Source organism: Danio rerio, chromosome 2 (assembly GCF_049306965.1).
Source record: "Danio rerio strain Tuebingen ecotype United States chromosome 2, GRCz12tu, whole genome shotgun sequence".
Classification (NCBI taxonomy): Eukaryota; Metazoa; Chordata; class Actinopteri; order Cypriniformes; family Danionidae; genus Danio; species Danio rerio.
The window spans coordinates 33,191,855-33,204,466 of NC_133177.1; positions in this window are offsets into that span (position 1 = coordinate 33,191,855).

Genomic DNA, 12,612 nt, shown 5'->3' on the forward strand with positions numbered 1-12,612 from the left:
TTTGGTTTGGTACGCCTTTTCACAGTGGAAACGGCCATTAAAGCGTACCAAACCAAACCGTACCGTACCGTACCACTCAGTGGAAATGGGCCATAAGTCTCTGTGGTGCTGCTGCGGGTCGGAGAGTCTGTCAAAATCTAACCAGTCATGTTCGTCCTCACCTTCTACGGCGGCCTATCTGCTTTTGCCGTTTCCATTTTCTCCATTTTACGTCGGCCATTTTGCTTCGGCCATTTCCATTTTCTCTATCGGTGATCCGCTTTCCATCTTTGTAATCTTACTAAAGCCAACCAGTTTTCACAATTTCCATTTTCTCCAATTTATGACAACTAATTGCCAAAGGTCAGTGGGTATGTAACTCAGAAAACGCCAGAAAACCCAGGTTTTATCCCAGACCCTGACAGGAGTGTGTGTTCATGTATGTGTGTATATGTATGGAATGTATCATGTTTTTGTATATCTATAGACTGTATAGACTATAGATGTGTGCAAATGTTTAGAATGAATCATGTGTGCATATGTATGGAGTGTATTGTGTGTTTATCTATAGAGGGTATTGTGTGTGTGTATATATATAGAGTGTATTGTCTATGTCTAGAATGTATCGTATATGTATAGAATGTATAGTGTATAATATGTATATCATATGAGTATCATATTTGTGTATATGTATGCAATGTATCAGTAGTGTATATCTATAGAATGTATTGTGTGTGTGCATATGTACAGTGTGTCATGTGTGCATACATATAGAAGCTATTGTATATGTATAGTGTGTATCATGTGTGCATATGTTTATGAGTCATGTGTGCATTTGTATAAACTGTATCATGTGTGTATATGTATAGTGTGTATCATGTGTGCATATGTATGGACTATATCGTGTGTATATGTATATCTATAGAGTGTATCATGTGTGTGTATATGTAAAGAATGTATCATAAGGACATATGTATAGAGTGTATCAAGTGTGTGTAGCGTAGTGGTAAGTTGGGAGAAAATTAATACTAAATTAAAGCTGACTTCTCCTCCCTTATCACAGGGAATTTAACACAGGTTCCTTGTGTAAGGAACAGGCCAATATAAAAATCTCTTTTTAAAACTCGGTTGCCAATAGTAGCAGCACAGTCACATCAAGAAAAACAACAGGACAATGGGGGCTAGAGGCTTACCAGTGGCAGGTAAACTAGTTACGTAGCACCAAACTCTACAAAAATACAAATGGTCTTACCGCAAGTGCACCACACACACGCACACAAGCATACGTGAGCACACCACACACACACTGCACTCCGTGTCGTATCCCACCACTGCACGAGAGACAACTAGTGGCCTGCCTGGAAGCCTCGACTCCTACAGTACAAAATAAACAATTCACAATGGTAAACAAACATCACTTTTCACACACACAAAAGAATGAAATTGCAGCAATCACATTCAAGAAATATCTCCTTACAGAGAAACAACTGACTAAATAATAATAATAATTATAATAATAATAATAATAATAATAGAAATCCCAATTTAACTTAAACAAAAGAATAAACTTCCCTCAGGAAGCGCAAATAAAAGACAAAACAATTAAGAACCAAGAAAAATAATAAGCGCGCACACACACACACACGTGTATCAGTTGCTACACAGCTACTCCTGTACTGATACACAAATGACTGAATCTAAGTATAAAGTTCTCAACGTTAAGGCAAAAAGCGTCAGTGATTTACAGCGCAATAGTTGGAATCTTCACGTCTGGTATCAATCTGGTATCAAAGAATGAAAGCATGCATCAAAACGGACTCCAAAACAGCATAATCAAACAGACTACAAAAGCAACAGTATCACAATTGTTGCTCCGCCAGACCCTCCAGTCCGCCCACACTCAGTTATCCTTCATTTAGCTAGCGAACCATTTCGGAAACATGCACTCACAGACGCATTTGAAGTTTAAAAAGCCCAGGAATTAAGAACGATCCTGCTGGGGTGAAGCAACAACAACAAGCTACAGCCAATCTTATCCCTAGACACTGCAGGAACGGAAGGGGCAGAGGCAGAACCAGCGGGACTCCGGTAGTACAAGCGGTCCTTCAATTCACACACACACCCAAATCCTCCTTTATATACACACACCCAAGAGTTATATGATTAGATAATAAAAAAATCACTCGCAATGACACCAGGTGAGCCCACTACATGTGCATATGTATGGTGTATCTTGTGTGTATATATTGTGTGTACAGGTATATGTATTGTGTGCAAATGCTTAGAACGAATCAGATGTGTGCATATGTATAGAGTGTGTGTGTCTGTGTGTGTCTATGGAGTGTAATTAACAACTGCCAGTAGCTCAGTTTATGTGTAACTCACCATTCATGACACCTATCATGCCAGAGACCCAGGTTCTATGCCAGACCCTGGCAAGACTGTACCAGGTGTGTATATTTGTAGAATGCATCATGTGTGCATATGTATAGAATGTATCATGTGTGTGTATATGTATGCAATGTATCATTTGTGTATATCTGTAGAATGCATTGTGTGTATATGTATAGAGTGTATCATGTGTGTGTAATGGAGGCTAGCTAGTGTGTGCTGTGCAGGTAAACCTCACTGCTCTGACCTAGTGACAAACGCTAGAGGTTATGGTCTTTAGCCTCCTTGGTAGAGCAACCGACTCCCATGCAGAAGGTCGCTGGTTCGATACCAGCTCGGAGTGGGCTGGGTGGTCTAGGACCAGAGGGGTTACATGTGCATACATATAGAATGTATTGTGTATGTATAGAGTGTATCGTGTATGTATATCTAAAGACTGTCTCATATGTGCATATGTTTAGAATGAGTCATATGTGTATAGAGTGTATCAGGTGTGCATATGTATGGAGTGTCATGTATATGTATAGAATGTATCATCTGTGCATTTGTATGCAGTTTGTCATGTGTGCATTTGTATGGAGTGTATCGTGTGTGTATATGTATGGAATGTATCATGTCATTTTTTTGCCTTGCCTAGCTTTGTCTGCAACTTTGTGTGCAAATGTATGTGTGTTAATCTATAGAATGTATCACGTGTGCATATGTATAGAATGTATCGTGTGTGCATATGTACAGTATGGAGTGTATCATGTGTGTAAATCTATAGAGTATCGTGTGTATACGTATATAGTGTCTTTTGTGCATATGTTTAGTGTATTGTGTTTATATGTATAGAGTATATTATGAGGGCATATGTTTAGACTGTATCATGTGTGTGTGTGTGTGTGTGTGTGTGTGTATCTATGGACTGTATTCATCAACTGCTAGTAGCTCAGTGGATATGTGTGTGTATGTTTAGAGTGTATCGTGTGTATATCTATACAGCAGTGGTTTTCAAACTGTGGGGAGCTAGCACCTATTAAGGGGGAGTGAGACATTGAGGCGTGTACTCGAGTAAATTATGATGATGATTTTTATGCATTTACTAGAGGGAGTATGATTAACGTTAGTTCCACAGCTAACTATCAGGCACCTGTAGAGTTAATGCATTCCAGTAAAATATAAACAAATAAAATGGAGCAAGTGCTTTTTAAAACTAACGATGGTGAATTAATTGAAGTCAAACCGCTGAGCCGTCTGACAAAAAAGTGCCCTTCTAAATCAAATCAGCAGGATGCCCTTCTGGATCTATCACTTACTTTGAAGTCACTAAAGCAGGTCGCACACCAGAAGCGCCGCGCGCCATGCATTTTAGAATTCTTAGCATAGGTTTCTATCAGGATACACACACCGGCGCCGCAAGTCGGCGGCTATCAGCGGCGCCTGGCCACGGCTCAGGACGCAGTTCATTTATCAGCCGCGCCACAGAGCGCCATCTGATTAGTTTCATGTTAAATATCATTCGAATGTGTGTGTCTGGTGTGCGATACTTTAAGCTGTCTTATCCGTGTCGCGGAGCCGAGCGGCGCTTCTGGTGTGCGACCTGCTTCAGGCTACTTTCACACTGCAAGGCTTAGTGCTCAAATCAGAATTTTTCTCAGATCAGAATTTTATTTATTTTTTATTTTTTTGCATGGCTGTTCATGGTCCTAAACTGACCCGCTACGCAAAAGGGCATAACAGAGAGCACAAAATGTCTAATTATGCACACACGTGAGTGCTGCATGAGTAAGCACGTTGTCAGATCATGCTTATATGATTATTACGCTTTTCACAGACAACCGTGGTGTATTTCATGAACTGTAAATTATTGTTCTGCTACTACTAATGTGTATTTCGGCATTTGAGATCTAAAATAGGTCTCCTGTTATAAAAAAAACCACACTGATCATTTGTGATTTATGTCAACAGCAGTGCGTGGCGCTCTGACCAACGGCGGTGTAAAGAACTCATCAAGGGTTAATGAGCAGCCGCAGACTGAGCTGTGAAGGCAGAGTTGGTTTATCTCCGTTTGTGGAGTTATTTAATTTTACTTCGTTATAAACAGCAGACGCGTGCAGAAGGGGGGTTTGCCCTTTTTTTTCTCTCTGAGAGAAAGTTCTTCCTCATTTGCACACAGATAACCCCATCCGCTACACCCACAATGCTTTTCGGCTTCGCGATCAGCCCGTGCATCAATCGTTAACCAGATTAGTTAACAAGCACCAGTTTTGCCTTCAAATTCTTTTTCAACATGAACAACCAACTTTCTCTGGTACTGTAATCGCCCTGTGTGCCATTCTACTGTGCTGCTGAGGGGTAGATGATGTTTGCAGCACAGAATGATGACACATGTTACTCAAAGATTACTTAAAAGTCACATCTGACATAACCGTTCACACTGCGGTCGCATTGCAAAACATCAGATTTGTGTCTGATTTAAGACTACATATGTGGCACAGATCTGACCAAAAAAAAACCGATTCTATGCGGTTTGCGCTGTTCACATTGTCATCACCTGTGTTACATGAGGGTGAAAAAATCAGATTCGTGCCACATTTGCCTGCAGTGTGGTCGTAGCAATATGTTTACATGGACATCAGTTATGTGCCTTAATAAGACAATAATATAATTAAGGTGTTACTTAAAGTGCTTTTTGAATGTTGCATCACCAGGTTATTCATGTTTTGTGCAGAGGCTCATATAATTTTTGAAATATAAAGTAAGGACTGGTGGAGGAGTGTTGTATTAATGGAAAGCCAAGTGGAAAGAAAAAAACCCCTCCGCATTTCATCGTGTGTGTGTGTGTGTGTGTGTGTATGCGCGTGTGTGCGGTGCTTTACTGACAGTTGTGCCCACGTGTGTGGATGTAGTCACAAAATGCGGCGAAAACTCCTACATGATGGTAATAGTTTGATTGCGGTGTTTACTTCAATATTGCCACTAATATATGCATACTCCACGTCTTAATTCCATTTCTGTTTAGTTCAGTTATGACTTTAGTCGGATTAAAGTAATCAAAAACTCGCTGTTTACATGCTGAGACTTAATTAGAGTATTGTCGTAATCATATTAAAATCGTGCTAAAATACTATTGCTCATGTAAGTGTAACCCACTGGCTCTCTGTATGCTCGCTGGCCTGTCGCACCACCGGTGCTACTCTGTGTTGTGTTGTATGTGCTTGTGGGGTGGTAAACAGGAGATGCAGGCAAAGAGAGGCTCACGATCGTGACTCGACCATTTAGTTGACAGAAGGGCACCTATCAGTGTTGATAACACAAACTCAGTTAAATCTCAATACAATACCTCAAAAACATTCACTATTATTAACTACTGCTACTTATATCGCAACATAATGACTTTGCATGAGCCGTACATACCCTTAATCACTTTATAACAAAAATAAAAAATAAAACAACCTTTTAACATATTACTCTGCATTTGATCTTTAGCAGTTTAGTACAAAGAATGTCCTAAAAGTTTGAAAACCCCTGCTATAGAGTGTACCGTGTGGGTGTGTGTGTATGTATACAGTGTATGGAACAAAATCAATGCCTAAAGTCTTGAATTAAAAAGCTTGTTGAATATCACAAACTGAAAAAAATAATACACCGTATTAACAAGTTCTTGCATTTTAATGACTTGAATTCCAGGGTTTGTATTTTTAGGTCCTGAAATTTAACATATCTGTATGTTTAAGCTTTGAATATTTCAACGAAAAATATTTCAAACACGTTTTCATACTTTAAAATTCAATAATTCATATTCAATTTTCAGATTTCACTTACAAAATATTCAATACCCTTTAAAAATACGATGTATAATATTCAAAAGGTAATTTTCAGTTCATTTTATTTCAGTTCAAATATTCGCTTCCATAAATTCAGTGGATCAAATTCGACTGTTAAAATTCAACATTACATCCGGGAACTGCAGGATAAGCAATAGATTGCAGATTGAAGATCGCCAGCTGCTCTAGCTTTCACCAGCAGGTGGAGATGGAATAATGTAAGATTTTTAACCCAGTAAACAGGCGAGAAAAAGGCTATTAAAGGCACAAAAGTAGCATTTAATATTAATATCAATGCTTTGGACATTATAAATGATAAAAAAGTATGAGTAAAATGAGTAAATGAGGTTTTAGTCATCTATATTTGCCCTTATGTAACGGAAGTCAGCTGGTGATGGCGTAAAGCTCAGTTCTCGGATCCAGGGACAGACGTTGTTCTGCAGTCTTATCGGAGCTTGTCTCCCATGCCGGCTCGCTCCCTGCTCGGACCGGTGCAGTTACTTGCACATAAACCGTCTTTTGATGAATATGATGTTACACATTGTCTATCATTATTGACTCTTTCTTCCATAGACGCGAAGATTATATTGACAGCTAAAGACTATAAACGTAAGAGAAACAGGAGAGGAAATATTATAATAATACAACATAGATAAACATTGACAGGGCTAAGAACAATTACGAACAAAGATATTCAAAAGCAGAGAGATTTTATGAGAATGTCACACAAAACAGTTTACTTGAAATGTTAAACAGTGTTCAGGTATGATTTAAGGTTGGTTATGGATGGGGCGTGTAATTTAAAATAATTTAACAAAACGTGCGAATGCATTAAAGGAGCGTCTTCAGTTATTATTTAAACGCAGCTATGTCAAGATTGGGATAGATTATATAATTTCATTATTTAAATTATGATTGTTAATATTAATATTTTATGACATGTATTTGGGCTATTGCGCTTAAATAAGTCATCCGTGATTCTAAATTAATATTTCTATTTATCCTTTTTATCTATCACTTTGCTATCGTCTTTCTCTTTTTTTTCTATTTTGTGTGGTTCTGCCACGGTTACGTTTGCAAAATGTCTTTAGTTTGTCCAGATTATTGCTTTTCCTCTAAAATAGAGACGAAGCAGAAGGAAAATTAATGAATTGATGAATGAAATGATTGACGTTTTTATGCATGTGCGGTGCGGCTTGCACACGACTAAAGCCTGATTTATACTTCTGCGTCAAACACCGGCGTATGCTACGGCGCTGACGCATAGCCCTTCGCCGTGGCCATCGCCGTCACTGACGTGCACCTCTCAAAAAATGTAACTACACGTCGCAACGACGCGTAGCATAAGCTCTGTGATTGGTCGGCTTGGTAGCGCTGACGAGTCTGGGCGGGACCGAGAGGCGCGCGAATGGCGCGACGCCGCGCGAGCGATTGTTTACAAGTGTGGAGTCCCGTGAAGGAGCTCCGGATGGAAAGTTTTGTTTTGTGTTTACCTCATAGTTAAAGTTGTTGCACGTCCGCCGGTTCCTGCCTCAAAATGAGCGAGTTTGAGCCACTTGTACATCCCGGAAGTGTTCAGGAAATGCAAAAAAGTAGCGAAGAAACTCGACACAGAGGAACATTTACACCTCACTGCCAACTAGCGTTTCGGAAGTGTTAATGCAGACCGGCAGAGACAGCGCGCAGAAGTATAAATGCACAGCCACGCGCGTTGCCTGCGCCGTGGGTTACGCCGGTCACCTGACGCAGAAGTATAAATCAGGCTAAAGACGAACGAGTGGCCGCGAGCTCCGGTGACCAGTCAGAGCCAGCGCCGCATATCAAACTGAATTAGAGATGCTGGATGGCTGCCAATATATGATAGGAATTCTTACGAAGTTTCAGATGATATCTGGGCTTGTGCATAATAATGTAAAATAAAAGTGAAAGTCATGACATTTGGCCAAGCATAAGAATAGCCTGAGTGTTTCGATTATTATCATGTCATGCTTGGGATTATATGAATAACACCTCGCTGTTTACCATTTCCGAAAGTGGAGCTGACGTCGGCGCGAAATTGCTTGTATAATTGTAAAAAGAGTGATGAATATTAATGGATTTCTTATATCTGTCATTTCTGATAATATAATTGATTTAACTAGTGTGAGAGTATCACATTTAGCAAAAATGCATCCAGAATCCTAAACCAATAACTTTGTCAAGCAAAAATTATGATTGTATAGGCTACTGATTTTTTTTTAAAACAAGAAAAAAAGAAACTATTAGCTACCCTAGCAATTGTTTATTTAAATATGATCATCTCAAAATATAAAATAAAAACATAATGGTTTGACTTTGTGAAATCATAAAACAGACTTGCAGAAAAGAGTTAATAGAATAAATGAGCAAATACATTCTCTCCAGTAGATGGCGATTACAGCTCAGTAATAATCCCATAATGATGAACAGAGCTGCTTTGCAGGAACCCCTCAACCACGCATGTCAAACCACGCATTCTAAACATTAATCTTATGAAACAGGCTCAAGTGACAACTATATTAAATTTAAACCAGTTTAAATAAGTTTATATGTTTAATAACTGCAAAAAAGATCAGCATTGCTAATCATAAAATACAAACGGTTGCTGAAAATTTATAAATAATGGTTTTCTCATTTAATACTGAAAACAAATTAAAGTCAGTTATAACTGCCTATTATCAAACCACAGGCAACTCATTTTATTACTTAATTGGCTGCGACATTGCCATTTGCGTTAATACATTTCTCGTCTATAGGCTACATAACAATAAAACAATATTCTGGACAAACTAAGACATTTTGCAAACGTTTAACCGTGGCAGAACCCCAAAAATTAGAAAAAAAGAAGAAAAAGACAGGCAGAGTGATAAAAAGGATAAATAGAAATATTAATTTAGAATCACGGATGACTTATTTAAGCGCAATAGCCCAAATACATGTCATAAAATATTAATATTAACAATCATAATTTAAATAATGAAATTATATAATCTATCCCAATCTTGACATAGCTGCGTTTAAATAATAACTGAAGATGCTCCTTTAATGCATTCGCACGTTTTGTTAAATTATTTTAAATTACACGCCCCATCCATAACCAACCTTAAATCATACCTGAACACTGTTTAACATTTCAAGTAAACTGTTTTGTGTGACATTCTCATAAAATCTCTCTGCTTTTGAATATCTTTGTTCGTAATTGTTCTTAGCCCTGTCAATGTTTATCTATTTTGTATTATTATAATATTTCCTCTCCTGTTTCTCTTACGTTTATAGTCTTTAGCTGTCAATATAATCTTCGCGTCTATGGAAGAAAGAGTCAATAATGATAGACAATGTGTAACATCATATTCATCAAAAGACGGTTTATGTGCAAGTAACTGCACCGGTCCGAGCAGGGAGCGAGCCGGCATGGGAGACAAGCTCCGATAAGACTGCAGAACAACGTCTGTCCCTGGATCCGAGAACTGAGCTTTACGCCATCACCAGCTGACTTCCGTTACATAAGGGCAAATATAGATGACTAAAACCTCATTTACTCATTTTACTCATACTTTTTTATCATTTATAATGTCCAAAGCATTGATATTAATATTAAATGCTACTTTTGTGCCTTTAATAGCCTTTTTCTCGCCTGTTTACTGGGTTAAAAATCTTACATTATTCCATCTCCACCTGCTGGTGAAAGCTAGAGCAGCTGGCGATCTTCAATCTGCAATCTATTGCTTATCCTGCAGTTCCCGGATGTAATGTTGAATTTTAACAGTCGAATTTGATCCACTGAATTTATGGAAGCGAATATTTGAACTGAAATAAAATGAACTGAAAATTACCTTTTGAATATTATACATCGTATTTTTAAAGGGTATTGAATATTTTGTAAGTGAAATCTGAAAATTGAATATGAATTATTGAATTTTAAAGTATGAAAACGTGTTTGAAATATTTTTCGTTGAAATATTCAAAGCTTAAACATACAGATATGTTAAATTTCAGGACCTAAAAATATAAACCCTGGAATTCAAGTCATTAAAATGCAAGAACTTGTTAATACGGTGTATTATTTTTTTCAGTTTGTGATATTCAACAAGCTTTTTAATTCAAGACTTTAGGCATTGATTTTGTTCCATAACAGTGTATTATGCATGCATATGTATTGTGTGTATATGTATGAAGTGTATTGTGTGTATATTTGTATAGAGTGTGTCATTTGTATGTGTGTAGTGTATATCCTGTGTGTATATCTAAAGACTGTGTCATGTGTATGTGTGTAGAGTGTATTCTGTGTGTATATCTAAAGACTGTATCATGTGTGGATATGTTTAAAATGAATCATTTGAGCTTATGTATGGAGTATATCATATGTGTATATGTATAGGGCATATATGTATAGAGAGTGTATCGTGTGTGTACAGCGTGTATCATGTGTATATGGATATAGAATGTATTGTGTATATGTATGGAGTTTATTGTGTGTATATGTATAGTGTATCGTGTGCATATGTATAAGTAGTATGTATTGGGCCTATTTTTATAGTGTATCATGTGTGCATATGTATATTGTATCATGAGTATTTATGTATAGCGTGTATCATGTATGCTTATGTATAGAGTGTAACTTGAGTATATATGTATAGAGTGTCTCTTATTGCCTTTCGTTGTTACGATTCATCAACCTCCAGTAACTCAGTGGGTATTTGATTCACCTATCACCCCAGAAACCCAGGTTCTATCCCAGACACTGACAGGAGTGTATCATGTGTATATGTATATTGTATTATGTGTGATACATGATAATAGGCATGATGATAGGCATTTTATATTTAGATTGTATCATGTGTGCTTATGTATGTCTGTATATCAATAGAATGTATCGTTTGTTCCTACTTCAGTTATTAGAAATGAGTTATTAAAACTATTATGTTTAGAAATGTGTTGAAAAAAAATCTCTTTTAAACAGAAATTGGGGAAAAAAATAAACAGGGGTGTTAATAATTCTGACTTCAACTATATATGTATATACACACACACACAAGTGACAATCTGACTGGTTTCTTGAACATGACGATAAGTTCACTGTACTCAAATAACTTCCACAGTCACCAAATCTTAATCAATAAAAGACCTTTGGGGGTGGTGGAACTGCAGCAACTGTGTGATGCTATCATGTTGATTTGGACCAAAATCTCTGAGGAATATTTCCAGTACCTTGTTGAATCTATGCCACAAAGGATTAAGGCAGTCCTGAAGGCAAAAAGGGTGTACCTAATAAAGTGGCCTGTCACATACATATACAATTGAAGTCAGAATTATTAGCCCCCCAGTTTATATTTCTCCCAATTTCTGTTTGATGAAGAGAAGATTTCTAATCATAATAGTTTTAATAACTTATCTCTAATAACTGATTTATTTTATCTTTGCCATGAAGACAGTAAATAATATTTTACGAGATATTTTTCAAGACACTTCTATACAGCTTAAAGTTACATTTAAAGGCTTAAGTAGGTTAATTAGGTTAACTAGGCAGTTTTGTATATACTAGTATACTATTTTATAATGATAGTTTGTTCTGTACTATCGAAAAAAAAAATAGTTTAAAGGGCTTTTAATTTTGACCGTAAAATTGTGATTAAAAAAATAAAAATCTGCTTTTATTCTAGCCAAAATAAATCAAATAAGACTTTCTCCAGTAGAAATTTTATCAGACATGCTGTGAAAATTTCTTGTTAAAACATCATTTGGGAAATATTTAAAAAATAAAATTGTACACACACACACACACAATGTATATATTTATATATATATATATATATATATATATATATATATATATATATATATATATTATTTAAAAAATAAAATTGTACACACACACACACACACAATATATATATATATATATGTATATATATATATATATATATATATATATATATATATATATATATATATATATATATATATGTACAGTTGAAGTCCGAATTATTAGCCCTGCTCAATTATTAGCCCCCTGTTTAATTTTTTCCAATTTCTGTTTAATGGAGAGAATTTTTTTTCAACACATTTCTAAACATAATAGTTTTAATAACTTATTTCTAATAACTGATTTATTTTATCTTTGTCATGATTACAGTAAATAATATTTTACTAGATATTTTTAAAGACACTTCTATACAGTTCAAAGTGACATTTAAAGGCACAGATTAGGTAAATAGTATAGGGTAATTAGGCAAATTATTGTATAATGATGGTTTGTTCTGTAGACTAGCAAAAAATTCTTAAATGGGCTGATAACTTTGTCCTTAAAATGGTTTTAAAAAATTAAAAAAGAAAATCTTTTCCTCCAGAAGAAAACAAATATTATAAGACATACTGTGAAAATTTCCTTGCACTGTTAAACATAATTTGGGAAATA